Consider the following 17,729-nt stretch of genomic DNA (forward strand, 5'->3'; position numbering starts at 1 on the left):
TATCCCACATATATTATTTTAGAGGTGGTTTCTCACCCTGTAAAAATTGTACATGTCCCCATGTCTAAAGGTAATAAGAACATTTTAGTTTTGAAACTTTTAAGCCATTGTATTATTTAACTAGCATATTATAATGGCTAAAGTATTTGACCAATTTAAAAAATGATCTTAGGACCTATGGGTTATGGGCCCATAATGTAACCTCGATCAGACTTAAGTAAATCTAGACGCGGTATTTTTTTTTATTTTTATGCCAAGAGCAACAAATATCAAGTTGGGAATCTAGCAAGGAACTAGTGAAAATAATTTTAGAACAAGGGATAGAAATGCATCATCTAATTTAATGCCCTCAGAGAGTTACAAAAGGCAAAGGTGATGCAGATCTCTCTCTATGAAATCTAGGGTTTTTGTTATATACTCATAGAAAATTAAAAAAAACATAAATAAAATTAAAACAAATATCATTGGTTCAAAAAAATTGTAATACATACAAAAAACTAAAATATAATTTAATTCTAAAAGATTGATAGATTATGTGTATCTAAGGTTTATCTCCCAAATCTTCCTATCCCCCCTCTTTAAAGAAAAACATACAAAGGGTTAATTAAAAGTTACTGTCTACTAAGAATGGTTACTATTTCTCACATAATTTACCATATTTTCATTTAAAGATGTTAAAATTTGGCCTATTCTATTAACTTAATTATTTCTTAATGAGAAGTAATCCACTCATAAAGTCATATTCAATAATAAAAATGTGATGGTAAATACTTCCATAAATGATTTATAGGGAATCTAATAATCTTGAATCAAAACCTAAAGTAAAAAGTAACTACTATTTTATTGTCTTGGTGGTAAATACTTTGGTAAATAATTCATAGGGAATCTAATAATCTTGAATTAAAAGGTAAAAAGTAACTACTATTTTATTGTCTTGGTGATTTATTTTCTAATGTGTAACGCAGGGAAGATAAATGTGTAAAAAAATCAAATAAAATTGGATGATCTCATACAGTACAGGCTCTCAAGATCGATTTGGCTTTGATACCAAATGTGATGGTACTTTTCCCTTATGATTAATTAAGTATTTGCAGCGGATTAAATAAATCAAATATTAAGTTAAACCTAATGTAATTAACCTTTTACTTAAAGACAAATAATTTAAAAGAAAGGTATGTACATCAATAATCACTAATAAAACATTGAGATAATGATTTGCAATGGTGAAACATTAGGTCAATGACTATATGAGATCTGTTAATACATATCTGTAAATCATGAAGAGGCTGATTCCTGCACACAGAGGATTAGTTATAGGTATAGGGTTTCCAGGCAAGGGAGCACTCCAGGAGGACACGGTTCTTACATAGAACCCCACATGCCTTCACTGCATGAAATAAACACGGTTCCTACACAGAACCCCACATTTTGACACTCCTGGGTGTACGTTGTACCCCGAGTTGGACACACATTGTATGCCCCTTCTCCAATGCCCAATGCCCAACCACTCGACCTTAACTATCCTCTCACTTTTGCTTCTTTCAATTTCTTTTTCTTCTATTATTTTCTCCCTCTCTCTATCCTTCTTTATTGATTCATAGGTTTTCAATAATGTCTCAAGGGTGGTAACAAAAGTCATAACCCTTCATAACAATTATAATGTCCATAATTATATTTATTTAATACTATTTATTATAACTCCATTCCACGGGAAAAAGTCCCATAACAACATTAGTTGTAATTTTTATAGTTTTCACTAACTACAATCCCATGCTCCATCCTTGATAAACTAAACATTGTGATTTATTATAACCTTCTTAGTGATAGGATTAGACAACTTATATGCCTTTGCATGTTCTAAATAGCCAGAAAATATAAATGCTTGTCCTTTATTGTCTAACTTCTTCCTCCACTCATCTAGAATATGCGCATATGCAACAAAGCCATATACATTAGAATGTGAAAAAATATGTTTTGTGCTTGTCTAAGCCTCTTTAGGATCTTTATTCTTCACACTCTTTGTTGGGCACCTATTCATGATATACAAATAGAATTTGACACTACCCACCAATCCAATATTCATTAGATAAGTGTTGGACTACCAAAATACTATGTGTCATCTCCATAATGACTTGCAGTTCTTACTCTCAACCACACCATTTTGTTGAGGTGTATAATCGGTTGTAAATTTCTTGTGTATACAATGTGATCTACAAAAGTTTAAAAATTCAAATTAAAAATATATTCACCACTTCTATTTATCCTCAGAACCTTCATGTAGTAGCCACATTGCTTCTTCATAAGTGCCTTGAAGTAAAAGTAAGAAAATAAGTGCAACCTCCTATTGACAGTGTTTGCATTTGTCCACAAATATATAAATGAACAATCTCAAGTGGTTCTCTTTCTCTTATTGATTTGCCAATTGAGAAAGACTCTCTATGTTTTTTCCCAAGATACAATCTTCACAAACTCTTTCTAGCTTCTCAATTAATGGAAATCCTTTCACCATGTTATTCATATTTAGTAGCTTCAAGCCTCCAAAGTTCAAATTTCCAAAGCAAAAATGTCACAACCAAGATTCATCCTTTACAACTGACTGAAATCCTATTTGAATTTCTCCACCACTCTCTTTTGCTTCTTTAGAGTTGAATGGTCTTGCCCCAAAATTTATTAAATTTGTAGAAATCATTTTTCGCTCCTAATTTTGTATTTCCTACCTTAAAGAAAGATGCAAAATGTACATTATTTGTCTCATGAATAGCTTGGGTTATTTTTTCCTACATATGTGGCCTTACCCTCAAGGGAAACATTTGGTTGCTAGTCAATTACACTTTAGCAAGTAGTTGGTTACTTGAAAACCTGTCCAGTATCACATACTCATGGTTTTCCATGTACAATCTGTGGCATTTTTCTACCAACTAGCCAGTACTCATTAAGTTGTGTTTTAGAGATCAGCAACATAATACACATCATGCGTAACTTTTTGCTTCCCCTCTTTGGTTAGAATGTTAACAATACCTTTACCCAAAACCATGAACTTTTTGTTGTTGTCAAGTGTGACATCAATTTGAATTGATTCATCCAAGATAGAAAACAAATCTAAATGACAAATCATGTGATTACTACAACTAAAATCTAGATATCATATGTGACATGGGCTTTCTTGGACAATATTGCACTCAACTAGGGAGTTTGTATGAATTACTTCAACAACCCTAGTGATTGTAATAAACATAGTGCTTGTGGGAGTGTTGCTTGACTGATTTTGACCTTGCTTGTGCTAGTCATATTGGTTTTTCTTGCATTCATGAGCATATTGCCCCGGCCCAAACTTCTTACAATAATGACATCTTAAATTGTGTGAATTGTCAAACCTTTGGCCACTTGGGTGATTGAAATTATGATTTTTACCTGTACAACCAACTTTTGTAGAGCTACTACTATGTCCACCTCTAGGATAAATTATCCCTCTACATCTTAAGTAGATTTTCAAGGTCCTCTTCCATGACTTATAGATGAATAGGATGAAAATGTATTTTCTAGTTATATTTTTTACCTATTTAGTCTATATTCATGATTGATGAGAAATGCATGAAGCTCATCAATAGTAAATTTACTCGATCCTTTGGTTTCCTCTAAAGCCATGTAACTAGATGGTCAAATTTAGAAGGGAGGATTCTAAGAACCTTCTCAACAATATTCATGTCCTCTACATGATCTCTCCATGGGATTTGATTTGATTAACTAGACTCACAACACAAATAAAAAAAGATTCTATAGAATCCAAGTCTCTTGTTGACAAAATTTAAAAATATCATTTAATGAGCTACAATTTAGTAGTCTTTACCTTGCTCATACCTTGGTGTATCCCACACCTCCTTTGCTTTCTTTTCTACTACTACTCTTAGGATTATGCTCTTATGCATTGCTTGTTGGATGTAGAATTAATCTTTCCTATCCTTCTTTCTCTATTGTTTCAAATCACCTTTCTTGACTTGTGTAAGGGTGTTATATGTTGCATGTTTTGTTGGTTCCACGTAACCATTTTCAACTATCTCTCATACATCTTGAGACTGAAACAATGCTTTCATAGTTAAAGACCAATACTCATATTCTTTTCTATGAAAATAGGGCTTTACAAGCTAGACAGGGATGCACTAGATAAGGGTTTCAAAGATGTTTCCTACATGAACACTTTATTTCTCAAATTTTTCATACATGTTTCATGTTTCTATATGAAGATATTTTTAAAGATGTTCATGTAATATTTAGATTTTATTAAAGATTTAATGAATGTTTCAAGTGGTACCTTTGACAATCCTCCTAGGGACGATGTTGAGAAGAATAATGTGTGTACTTCACCTACAATATCTTTCAACAATGAGCAAATAATTAATGATCCCATCAATAATCTCTTGAATAGAGATGTGGCATTGAAGAGTAATGATGATCCTCTTCTCACAAGGTTACTTTGGTGGAAGAGGGACAAGATAAACATGTTGTTAAGAAAATATTGACACATCTAACACCTTCTAGATCCTCCTCGTTCTCTAAAATCTTATCTTAGCCATTAACATGTTTTAAAACAAGATGATGTTATGCATTTCCTTATATGTCACCTAATATAACATTGAGTAGAGATGAATCTTTGGATGATGAGAACACTACTTCCCAATCTAACAAGATGGATATGAATGATGATAAAGATGTCCATCCCCCTACAAGGATCCACCCCCCTTCATGTATCCATCCCTACAGTTCTTCAATGTATACTTATACAACAAATTTCAATAAGGTCTATGATAAAAGTCCTTCTCCTTTGAAATTAAAAACAAATTATGAGGTTGGCTATGACATGATTTCTAAACAAGGATATAGTGGACAAGGTCTTGGAAATATGGAAGAAGGAATCAAAGTCCCTATAAAACCTTCATCACAATACACTACAGAAGGTGTAGGATTTCCTACCCCTTATTTACCTATTCCTATGCCAAATACTAACCTTCCCATTGCACAAGAGACAAATCCTATCCATTTTGACACTCACTTTAATCTAGAAAAAGGAATCTTTTGGAAACTTAAAAATGATAAAAAAAGGTTACTTTTCTTTTCATCAGATAAAAGAATAACTTTAAGCCTTGAAAAATTAATACTTTAAATGTCTAGATTTCATTGTAGTTATACTCATTCTATTGTTGATTGTTGAGAATTTAAATAAATTTTCTAAGATTTATATGATAAGGGATCTTACTCATTCTACATCTGATGTCAATCATTTTCTGAATCCAAATCTACAAGTAGTGTCTTCAAGCACTCCTTGGCCCTATTATATTCCTCCTCACTATGTGACATTTGTAGCTTACCCTTTTTGGGAGCTCTTTATCATTCATGGTGCAAAAATTTCATGTGTGATTATACTTGGCTAGCAACATAATAGCCTTGGTATTCTTATCTCCAAGATGGGGGCAAGAACATTTCTCAATTTTTTCCCTCCTTTCTCCTAAAGTTTAACTTTTTTATTTGTCTATATTTATAATAATATCCTTTCTTGCATAGAATTTTTTGGTCTTCATGTGGATTTTAGCCTTTCTTGGAGGTGTATATCCTTGATTAGGAACTTTCCTTTATTGAAAGTATTTTTTTATCTCTCCTTTGTGTTCAAAGTGTGCAATCCTTCATCAAGAATCCCTTTTCCTAGAAATAGGGAAGTTGTGTATCCTTGGTCTTCTCTCCCTTCCCTGGAGTTGAATATATTATCTTTATTAAAAATCTCCTCTTGAAGGTAGACATTTTTAGGCAAATATCTCTTCCTCCCCCTTTGATAGTCATGTATCATTGAAAAGGATCCCTTTACACTTGTTGCAAGATATCTCTTTTAAAATATCTCATCCTTTCTTTAAAGAGTTGTATCCTCCTTCTAGCTTGGAATGCATAAATTTTTGCTTAAAGGATATGTCCTTGGTGGTAAAGGTGATTATCCTTGTTGTGGTTCTCTTTCTTCCTTAATATTTCAATAGGGAGGTCTGTTGACATCTTAAGCGAGGGGCATATATGTGGCCTCCTTGTTGCTTGTGTTGGTACACATTGCAACACCCATTTTGCAATCAAACTTTTAAATTGCCTTACAAATAAATGGTTGTGTTTGGTAATCCTTATGTTGGTGAACATTGCAACACCCATTTTGAAGTTGATTTTTTATTGCCTTGTAAACAATGGGTATTTTTGGTAATCTTTTTGTTGGTTCGCATTGCAACACCCATTTTATAGTATATTTTTCAGATTAATTAGAAAACATGAGGTTTTTCTTTATAATCCTTCTTAGTGTGAGTCAACTAGCATAACACACCTTGCTAGCCTAGTTTGACTCTCCTTGCTTTCACATGGATAACACAATATAAATCACTTTTTTGTCCAATGGAATTCGTGCTTCTCCCTCTTTTTCCTAGATCACCTAGCACAAGACAAATTGCTATCTAGTAGAATCCATGCCTCTAACATGAAGCACCCAACATAACACACCTTGTTGGCCAATAGCATTCATGGTTTTTCATGAGCCAATACAATAACATACCTTTCTAGTTTTTGGGTCATGGCTTCTTGTCTCATCAATTTGGTGTATGTACATGCTCCTTCTATGGAACTACTTGTGCTCTTGCAATAAGTTTCTGAGAATGATATTAGCAGTTGATATATTTTTATTATAGAGGTCTCTTCAAATAGTTGACTTGGAGCCTTTTGTTTTTAGTACTAACCCTTTTTGTCTATCTTTTTGAGTTCCTTTATTTTCCTTTTTTCCCTTTTTTTTGGCTTTACTTTATTTTTTGTTTTGTGTCTATCATTATATATGATTGTGTGATTTAAAATCCTAAGAAAGGGGGCTTGTTCCTTCAAACGTAGTTCAACATATTACTTCTTGATAGTCTTGCTCCCAATTGCTCATGTCTTTCTCTCTCTTTCTTCTACTTTATTGTGTGTATGAGTGTAAGTTCATGCTCCTGCTAAAGGGGTAGCTAAATATAGTGTCATAAATTGTAACCAATTATAATTTCACACTCTTTTTGGGGCCCTTACCTTGGTGTGTTTCTTCCTAGCTCTTTTACAAGCCTATGTCTAAGCCTTGTACTATAAAATTGATGTCATATATTGATATGGTGATTTGATTCTCTATTATGGACCTATGTACATTGGACCTACCTTTTTACTACCTTTTTATAGGTGGACTAGGGCACTAGGCTCCCTTGTCCTATTGGAATAGGGTGCTAGGCATCATAGTCCGTCTAGATTGGGCCCAAATTTGAATGTGTCGGTGTACTAGTTTTCGCCAGTTGTTATCCAATCCCAATATTTTAATATGACCATTGGAGGTTGACCTAATTTATGAAATACCTTGGGTATCCTATATAAGAGTATCTTTTCTAATTATTTTTCATACCTATACATTCTAATCAACTACTAGAACAAGTATTATGAGTGAATTTATTCATATTTGAGCATTGTGGAGCAACAAGTTGCAGCAATCTTCATGCAAGTGGCCTTTAATTATTAATCTGTGTCTTTCTATGTCATGTTACTATATCAATATTTGTGGGCCATGTTCCAAGGGCAATGCATAATCATCAACAACATCAAGATTGAGGCATAATATTGTTTATTCAGTATTTTACTTCAAATCTAGCCTTTTCCTTACAGGGGTAAGCTCTATTTTCTATTAATTCTTCAGTATAGGGTTAATTCCAAACCTGGGGTTTGATTGAAGTGAACCCCTATCAACACAACACCATTTTTCCTCTTTTGTATGTGCATATTTCATATGTAGCATGGAAAGAATATAGATTCAAAAAATCCAAATTGAGACAAAGCAAAGAAAATTTTGAAGAAGCAAAAAAATGAGACTATAGCTTACCTGCAGTGTCTAACACTTTTCCAATAAAATGTTACGGAAATACTCAAAGCAACATGTTGATCTTGAACCTATTTCCAATATCTTCATTAGACATCTTGAGGACAATGATGCGTAGCTACAGTGTCTAGCACTTTTGGTCTCAAATTGCATATGTAGGTTCCTTTATGCTCTTTATTTATAGATGTGTACTCAAAGTTTGTATATTTGATCTATAGCTTATTGTTTATGTTGATTATTTTAAATTTTACATCATTGGACTTAATTCTCACATTCTCTTATCAATCAAAATGCTAAGAAAAATAATATTCAGTCATTAGCACCCAACTCCCCCAATAGATCTAAAATTGGGCCTATTGATCATTCTTGAATATATTGTTGAGGTCAATGAGCTTGATTCCTAGTTTAAAAAATTAGATTGGTGAATCTCATTTACCCACATTACAGCACTAATGTATATAAGTGGGATAACAATTGATGATAGAGAATGACCTTAGAGAAGTTCATCATGGTACTCTTTCAACCACTTAATTTGGCCTAGACTTGACTTATATTTTATTCTACGTGTCTAATATTTTCTTATTGTATGTATTCATTTTTGTGAGTAATTATATATATTAGTTTATATCTTGATCTTATTTTACTCTTTTTTTATTAAGTGAAAACAGGTTTTGAAGGGACCCGAAACCCTTTACAAAACAACCAAGGGATGGAACTTGACCGCTTAGCCAAGAGGAGAGAGCCACAACCAAAAAAGTAGAGACTGCCTCTAAAGATAGCAGGCAGCTCAACCAAAGACAAGGCTAGGAAAGACAGCCCAAACAACCAAGTACAAGGGCCCTCAAGATTTACAATTGGCCTTGTGGGAACGAAGATTCATATCAAAAGAAGGCTTGGACGTCTTTGAATGCTTCCCCTTAATAGTAATCCACCCTTCTTTAACTTTAGCATTCGCAACTAACCAGTATGAAGGGGCCAACACTGATCTAACCGGATTGGGAGAAAGAGCATCAAAAGATGGAGCGGCAATTGTCATGGACATGGGACCACAACCAGTAGATGGGGCAAAGGTTGTGTCAACACATGGTGAAGCAACCAGCAGTGTAAGAGGCAATAATCCATTTTCAGTAGAGGGGACAGCAAGATCCTGTATCACAGCATCTTTAACAAAAACATCCTTAGTGGTAGTCGAAGAATCTTTCATCATCATTAAAGAATTTGAGCTAGCTAAAGTAGAAACCCCAGCAGCCAACATCTCTTTAGAAGATTCCAACGGTTTCCTAACCGTGTAATGTCAGTGTGAGGCCCCCGACCACCATGAGGCCACATATTTTTGCTTCTCAAGCCCACAATTCTCAGTCGCATGGCTAGTTTTGAAGCATCTATGACACCTGAAAGGAATACCTTCGTAATCCAAAGTTTGGACCCAGCTGCTAAAAGATGAATTAATGGCGATTTCAGTTGGAAGTCACTTAGAAACATCTAGCTCAACCAAAATACGAGCAAAAGTAGTATGATAAAAGCCCATAGGATTCATTATCCACCGTAATGAAGCTCTAAATGGCATCACCAATTTCCTCGAAGAGAGAATCAGCCCACAAGTGGAGAGGAAGGTTAGGAAGCCTGACCCAGATCAGGATTTTGTTGAACTTCTTTGAGAGGGGGTTAAAATCAGAGTGTCAAGGTTTGGCCAAGAGCGGCATATTATCTTTCTCATAGAAAAAGATTTCACATAGGATTTTTCTTCTATCCTCAGCACTCCCAAATTTAGAAACAAAGAAACCTTAAGCCATAGGGTATATGTGAACTGCACCATAAATGAGGGGATTCCAATGTTGGGAAATCTATTTATGTAATTCCAGGAGGTTGGGCCAAATACCCTTGAATCTGTAGATAGCATTGTGCTCCATGAAAACCTTCACATTGTTCTCTATTTCCTGTTCAGACTCCCTATTCGCATTAACAGAGATAGCGCAGGAGACAGAGATAAACCCTCTATTTTACTTTTATAGTCTATTAAAAATATGAATTAGATGGCATCTTTTCTAATATGTTTTAGTAAAACACCAAACCATCCTAAGGGTCTTTCATTCACATAATGACTCTTGAAACAATTTACCAAAGAGTCAAGGTAATTGAATTGATATTTAGAGATTATATAGTTGATTAAATTTATTTATGATTATATGTGTACAAACAATCAAGTGTTTGATTGTTGACATTAGACAACCATAAAAAAAATTACTTTATCGATTAATTTGCATATTTAATCTAGTGATTATTGGAGTAGACATGTTATTCGTGCCACTTGATAATTGGCCTATTTTTTAAACTATTATGGATAAAATTCCTTAAGAAGTGTGAATATTGAAAAGACCTTATATTTTATATTAAAGGGTATCTTGTTTTGATGCTTATGTTCAAGTGCCTAAGGAAAAGACATGGTATAAACTATATCTAAAAGCATGTAAATTCATAATTTTTGGTTATGTTAATAATACAAATATATAATTTTTATAGTTTTTAGAGTTATTTTTTGATCTTGTACAATCAATAAAATGAAGGAAAAATATAATGCATTGTACGATCAAGTGTAAAAAGTAAGAGGATTCACATATTTAAGATGAAGGTGATGGATTAGGGGATAGAGAGAAAGGAGAGTGTTCAAATAAGAATTTTAAGTAGGATGAGTAGGTTGAGAATGTTGAAGAATAGACTAAATGGTTACTCCTACCTTAAGAATCCACAAGGAAATGAAATCTATTTTATAGGTATAGACCACCAAAAATTTGTTGTGTATTTATGATAAATATTTTAGTGATCATGCTCTTTCCTTGGATGATGTTGATCTTATACATAGAACATGTAGGAGGAGATGAGTATATTTGAAAAATATGAAAAATGGGATCTTATAATCTTTCTTAAGTAAAGAAATCCCATTGGTTGCAAATGGTTGTATAAGAGCAATATTAGAATGTAAGAATGGTTGTAGTGGTATAATGCTAAGATAGTGACCGAGGACTTGCTCCTAGAGAGGTAGACTTTGATATTAGTGAGAATTATTCCCTACTACTAATTTATCTTCTATTATAATATCATTATTTACTACAACTAGCATATGATTTTAAAATAGAGAAAATTGGTGTTAAAAGCACTTTATTGTATGGGAATATTGTAGTGGATATTTGCATACATATGATATCACAGCAATATTATTATCAATAAGAAAGAATATTTGGTTTGCAAAGTAATCAACCCACATGTGATACTAGAATTTTGATGAGCTTGCATTGAAAATGGAATTTTTTACCTAGAGTGAGCAAGGTAATTATTTTTTAGTGAAAATTATAGATGTTTAGATTCTAATCACTATCGTGTACATGGATACCATATTTTTTATATGGTAATGGTAAGGTGATTGTTAGCGAGATTGAAACTTAGCTTTCTAGAATATTTGATATGAAGTATTTTAGGTAATAAAAAATGTATTGTTTATATGGAGAGAAATAGTTATTAATTATATAGAGAGATCTGGTTAACATAGAGTAAGTATGTTTCAATACCATTTTTTAGTATTGTGCCATGTAGGATCCCAAACCTATATTAGTATTCATTTCCCTACTAGCACTATGTTTTGATAGATAATTATCCTAATTTTAATAGCAACCTTGATGATATGAGTAATGTGTCACATGGTAATTGTTGGTATTATGGATATGTTGCTTGGTTTTGTTAGTGATTTCAACACTTATCAACACTTATCCTTTTGGATATCTTTGATTATGTTCACTGGCAAGTTCAGTGACCTATGCACAGTCACTAGTATTTGGTTCACCAGCAGGTTATATTATTCACCGGCACTAAGGATAACTTGTTATCATCTGGAGATCACTTGGTTATGTCAAAGAAATGGTTTGGACACTTGGTTTTGGAGATTTGGGTATTGGTCTAATCGGGTTGACATATTTGTTGTTATCAGCAAATTGGTCTAGATTATGGACCGACATGAATTATCTATTCCAGATCAGCACGACACATTATGGAGATAGTTTAATTAATTAACATTGTTGATGAGCCGACATGATGCATCTCATCTTGACTTGTTGTAATTGATTTTTATTGTAATATTCTTAGTAAGCCGACCTACACATTTGGTCTTAGGTTTTGATATATATGAAGATCTCTATTGTGAGATTAATATGGTATGGGTATGGTATGTAATAAGGTATTGTAAGGTTGTGATATTCAAGATATATGAATATAAGCAGAGCTACTCACGCAGACATCATTTGAAAATTCAAGGAAGTTTTGGAGAAGACAATCAGAGCTTAACCGGTACTGAATCCAACATTAAAGATGCCACTTTGAGCAGTACATTATCATTGGATTTAATCATCCATTTTGTAGTCAGTGTGACTCCCATTTTGTGATTGAGCAATGAGCTCTAGGTAGATGGCCTTTCTGCATGTGCAGACTCCATTTGTAAACACATACTATCTGCAGGTAGTATCATCTGATTGTGGGTAAGGTTTCACACCGTGGTTTTTCCTCTTACAGGGTTTCCACGTACAAATCTTTGTGTTATGTGTTGTGGATATTGTTTCTCTTTCTGTATCATACATTAAGCTTCACTGGTACTATTATTAACTGTTAATCTATTTACCGACATTTAGTTTGGTTTACCGATATTAAGTTTCAAGTTTGGTTAAGTTATATTTGGGTTTAAACTATTAGACAACTGATTCACCCCCCCCCCTCTCTCAGTTGCCTCTAGGTCCTAACAATTGGTATCAGAGCACAATCCTCTTTTTGCAGAAGTTTAACAACTTGAGGATAATCTATGGCAACTAACTATTTCAAGAAGGGCAGTCTGAAACTTGATGGAACTAATTATGGTATATGGAAGATCAGAATGGAGACACATCTAAATTGCATTGGAAAAGACATATGGGATGTTGCACAAAATGGTTATGTTGGTCCTACACAAGGTCAACCTAATCCACCTACATTGGCTAAGGATCAAGAGAATGATTGCAAAGCAAGAGAAGAACTTTTGAGCGCCTTGTCAGATCAGCAAATCATGGGACTATCAGATCAATCTACTGCTAAAGTTATTTGGGATAAGTTGGAGACATTGAATGAAGGTGATACCACTATCAAAATTGCAAAATTGGAATGCTTCCGGGTCAGGTATGAAATTTTGAAAATGGAAGAAAATAAAAGAATATTTGCTTTTATGGAAAGGGTTAATGAAATTGTTTTGGGAATACAATGTTGTGGAGGTTCCTTAAGTGAAGATGAAATTATTTCTAAAGTTTTAAGAGCATTGCCACCGGCATACAAAATGAAAGTAATTGTTATTAATGGGTTAAGAACTATGCCTAATACATCAGTATCTAGAGATACCTTGGTTGGAAAACTTTCAGCATTTGAGCTTGAGGAGTTTGGTCACGTTGCTACAATTAAGACAGATTTGGATTTCAAAGCATCATCATCTACAGCATCTTCATCATCAGCTGATAAATCTGATTGGAAAACACTCTATGCAAAAGAACTTGAAGACGTTAGAAAGGAAAATGAAGAACTTGAAAAGCTTGACGCATTATTTGCAAGAAAAATGCATAAAGGTCCTATTGGAAGTAAGTATGAAGGTAAAGAACCTTTTAAATGTTTTAACTGTAATAAAATTGATCATATGGCTTCTAGATGTCCTAACAGACATGCAAGATTGAGAGAGGAAGATAAAAGAACATATAAACCTAACCCTGAATATCAAAGATACATATTTAAGAAGAATAGAGACAAATCATGTTACTATGTTGATGAAGGAGTTACTAATGATTCTAATGAAGAACCAGGAGACAATGGATGGGTTTTTGTTGTAATAACTGAAGATTAACCGGCACCTACTATTCCACTAGTAGAACGGGCCTTGGCAGCTAAAATTGAAGAAAAGGATGAATGGATTATAGATTTTGGATGTTCACATCACATGACTGGTGATAAAAGTAAATTCTTATCTTTTCAATAATACAATGGATTGGTCTAGTAAGATTTGGAGATGACAAAGCTTTTTTTATCAGAGGAAAAGGCACTATATCTTTTGATGGCAAGACACCCTATGAATTATGGTTTGGTGATATTCCTACTCTTAAGTACTTCAGAATATTTGGAAACAAATGTTACATTAGGAGAGATGAGTATATTGGAAAATTTGATCCTAGAAGTGATGAAGGAATATTTCTTGGGTATTCATCTACAAGCAAAGCATATAGATGTTATAATAAGAGATTGTACAAAATCATTTAATGTGCAAATGTGAAGATTGATGAACACTTTAGAAGAAATTCAAGGTCTATGGATTCGAAACTGGCAATTGAGATAATCATAAATGAACCTATACAGAATGCAATGATACAGAATGTTGATCCAGTCACACCGGCATCATCAGAGAATTCCACAGTGACTAAAGAACAATAGCAAGTGAACACACCCAGGTATGTTAGATTGAATCACTCTGCAAGTTAGATAATTGGGAATAAGTATCAAGGAGTTATGACTAGAGGAAGACTGGCAAATGAAGAGGTATGTTTAATTGAACCAGCATCCGTTAATGAGGCATGTGAAGATAAAAATTGGATTAATGCTATGAAAGATGAATTAGAACAAATTGAAAAGAACAATACATGGACACTGGTTCCTCGGCCTAAAAATAAAAATGTAATTGGAACTAAATGGGTATTCAGAAATAAACTTAATGAAGATGGTAAGGTAATCAGAAACAAAGCAAGACTAGTGTGTAAGGGATACTCAAATAAAGAAGGAATTGATTAGAATGAAACCTTTGCACTGGTAGCTAGAATTGAGGTAGTCAGATTATTTCTTGCCTTTGCAGCACACAAGAATTATAAACTTTATCAAATGGATGTTAAATGTGCATTTTTGAATGGTGATCTTGAAGAGGAAGTTTACATTGAACAACCTTATGGATTTTCATTGACAAATGATAAAGATATGGTTTGCAGGTTAAAAAAAGCTTTATATGGATTGAAGCAAGCTCCTAGATCTTGGTATGCAACTTGGTTACACTAAAGGTAATGCTGACAGCAACTTATATTTCAAAGTGACTAATGAAGACATTTTGGTTATTGAAGTTTTTGTTGATGACATCATTTTTGGAGGAGAAGATGGATTGTGTAAAGACTTTTCTAACAAAATGTAGGAAGAATTTGAATGTCTATGAATGGGGAGATAAAATTCTTTTTAGGATTACAGATTTCTTAAACTGATAAAGGTATATTCTTATGTCAATCAAAGTAATTGAAGGAATTACTAAAGAAATTTGGTATGGAAAACTCTAAACCAGTAAGTACTCCTATGACAACAACTGATAAACTATCATTGAAGGATGATTCAACTCCTATTAATCCGACAAGATACAAATTCATGATTGGAGGTTTACTGTATTTGACACAAACAAGACCTAATATAATGAATGCAATATGTATTGTTTCAAGATTTAAGAGTAATCCTAGAGAAAATCATGAATCAGCAGTGAAAAGGATTTTTTGGTATTTACAAGGCACAACAAATCTTGATTTATGGTATCCTAAAGATGAAAATTTTGAGTTATGTGCATACACCGATGCTAATTGGGTAGGAGATGTAGATGATAGAAAGAGCACCACCGGCGGGGCATTCTTTCTTGGTAGTAGATTGATTTCATGGTTGAGCAAGAAACAAAGTTGTACATCATTATCAATGGCAGAATTAGAATATGTTGCAAGAGCAACTAATTGTACTCAGGTATTATGGATTAAGAAAATGTTGAAGGACATAAAGGTAAAATGCAAAGAACCTATAATCATCTATTGTGATAATTCAGGAGCAATTGATATATATAAGAATCTGGTATTTCACTCTAAAACTAAACATGTTTCTATCAAATATAATTTTCTGAAAGAGAATTTTGAAGCAAAAGAAGTGAAATTGGTTTATGTGAATACTAAAGAGCAGATTGCAAAGATTTTTACTAAGCCTTTGCCTAAGGAAACTTTTGAATATCTCATAGAGTGGCTTGGGGTTATACCCTCATCGGTAGAGACTTAGACAATTGATGCTTAACTGGCAAAATTTACAAAGAAACCTTTTTTCGGTTTTGATGGAGGAGAGCTACTTCTTAGGGGGAGTAGTTGGATAGGTTGGTATTTTGAACTGGTTGTATCTGGTATTTGTATTTATTTGGCATTTGATGTCAAAGGGGGAGAGATATCTATGGAAAAACATATTATCCTTTGGGGAGAGATCATTCATTGGGGGAGAGACTTTTACTCTACATTTTAATTTCTAATATTGATCTATTCTGGAGATTGTTGGTTTTTGGTTTATTGACATTTCTATTTTGGCACTTAGATGGTTTTTCCATCTTGTTTTTCCATCAACGCCAAAGGGGGAGATTGTTGGTATTATGGATATGTTGCTTGGTTTTGTCATTGATGTCAACACTTATCCTTTTGGAGATCTTTGATTATGTTCACCGGCAAGTTTAGTGACCTATGCATAGTCACCGGTATTTGGTTCACCGGCAGGTTATATTGTTCACCAGCACTAAGGATAACTTGTTATCATCTGGAGATCACTTGGTTATGTCGAAGACATGGTTTGGACACTTGGTTTTGGAGATTTGGTTATTGGTCTAATCAGGTTGACATATTTGTTGTTACCGGCAAATTGGTCTAGGTTATGGACCAGCATGCATTATCTATTCCAGATCAGCATGACACATTATGGAGACAGTTTAATCAATTAACATCGTTGATGAGCCAACATGATGCATCGCATCTTGACTTGTTGTAATTTATTTTTATTGTAATATTCTTAGTAAGCCGACCTACACATTTGGTCTTACATTTTGGTATATATGTAAGATCTCTATTGTGAGATTAATATGGTATGGGTATGGTATGTAATAAGGTATTGTAAGGTTGTGATTTTCGAGATATGTGAATATAAGAAGAGCTACTCATGAAGACATCATTTGAAGATTCAAGGAAGGTTTGGAGAAGACGATCAAAGCTTAACCGGTACTGAATCTAGCATTAAAGATGCCACTTTGAGCAGTACATTATCATTGAATTTAATCATCCATTTTGTAGTCAGTGTGACTCCCATTTTGTGATTGAGTAGTGAGCTCTAGGCAGGTGGCCTTTGTTGGTATTTTGGTATGGTTTTGTCATTGATGTCAACACCTACTAAAACACTAGCACTCTAGAGATCCAGTAGCATTCACCGGCAAGCAAGTAACTATTGCATAGTTACTGGTATATAGTTCACCGGCAGGATATAATGATCACTTGCACTTGGAATTATGTGGAAGACACATGGTAATGTTGAAGACATCATGTGGACACTTTGTTTTGAAGAATTAATCACTAGTATATTCATACTTGCATATTTTCTTTTACCGGCAAATAGGTCCAGGGTTACCTAGGGTTACACTGGCAGGTTTATCTTTTCCAGATCAGCATGGCACGCTATAAAGATGATTTATTATTGTTGTAAATGCATTAAGCCAACATGTTTAATCGGTTATTGCATCGGATATTATATTGATTGTAAAATGATTTTATTGTAATATCTTGTAGAGCCGACCTACTAAAATTGGTCTTAGGTTATGGTATAAATGTAAGATCTTATTTGTAAGATCAAATGGGGAATGCAAAAGAGAATTATGTGAAGGTATATGTGAGATTAAGCAGAGGTATACACAAAGACATCATTTGAAGGTGAAGCTAGGTTTTTATGAAAGCATATCAGCATTACACCGGTA

The sequence above is a fragment of the Cryptomeria japonica genome, chromosome 2, assembly GCF_030272615.1.
Source record: "Cryptomeria japonica chromosome 2, Sugi_1.0, whole genome shotgun sequence".
NCBI lineage: Eukaryota > Viridiplantae > Streptophyta > Pinopsida > Cupressales > Cupressaceae > Cryptomeria > Cryptomeria japonica.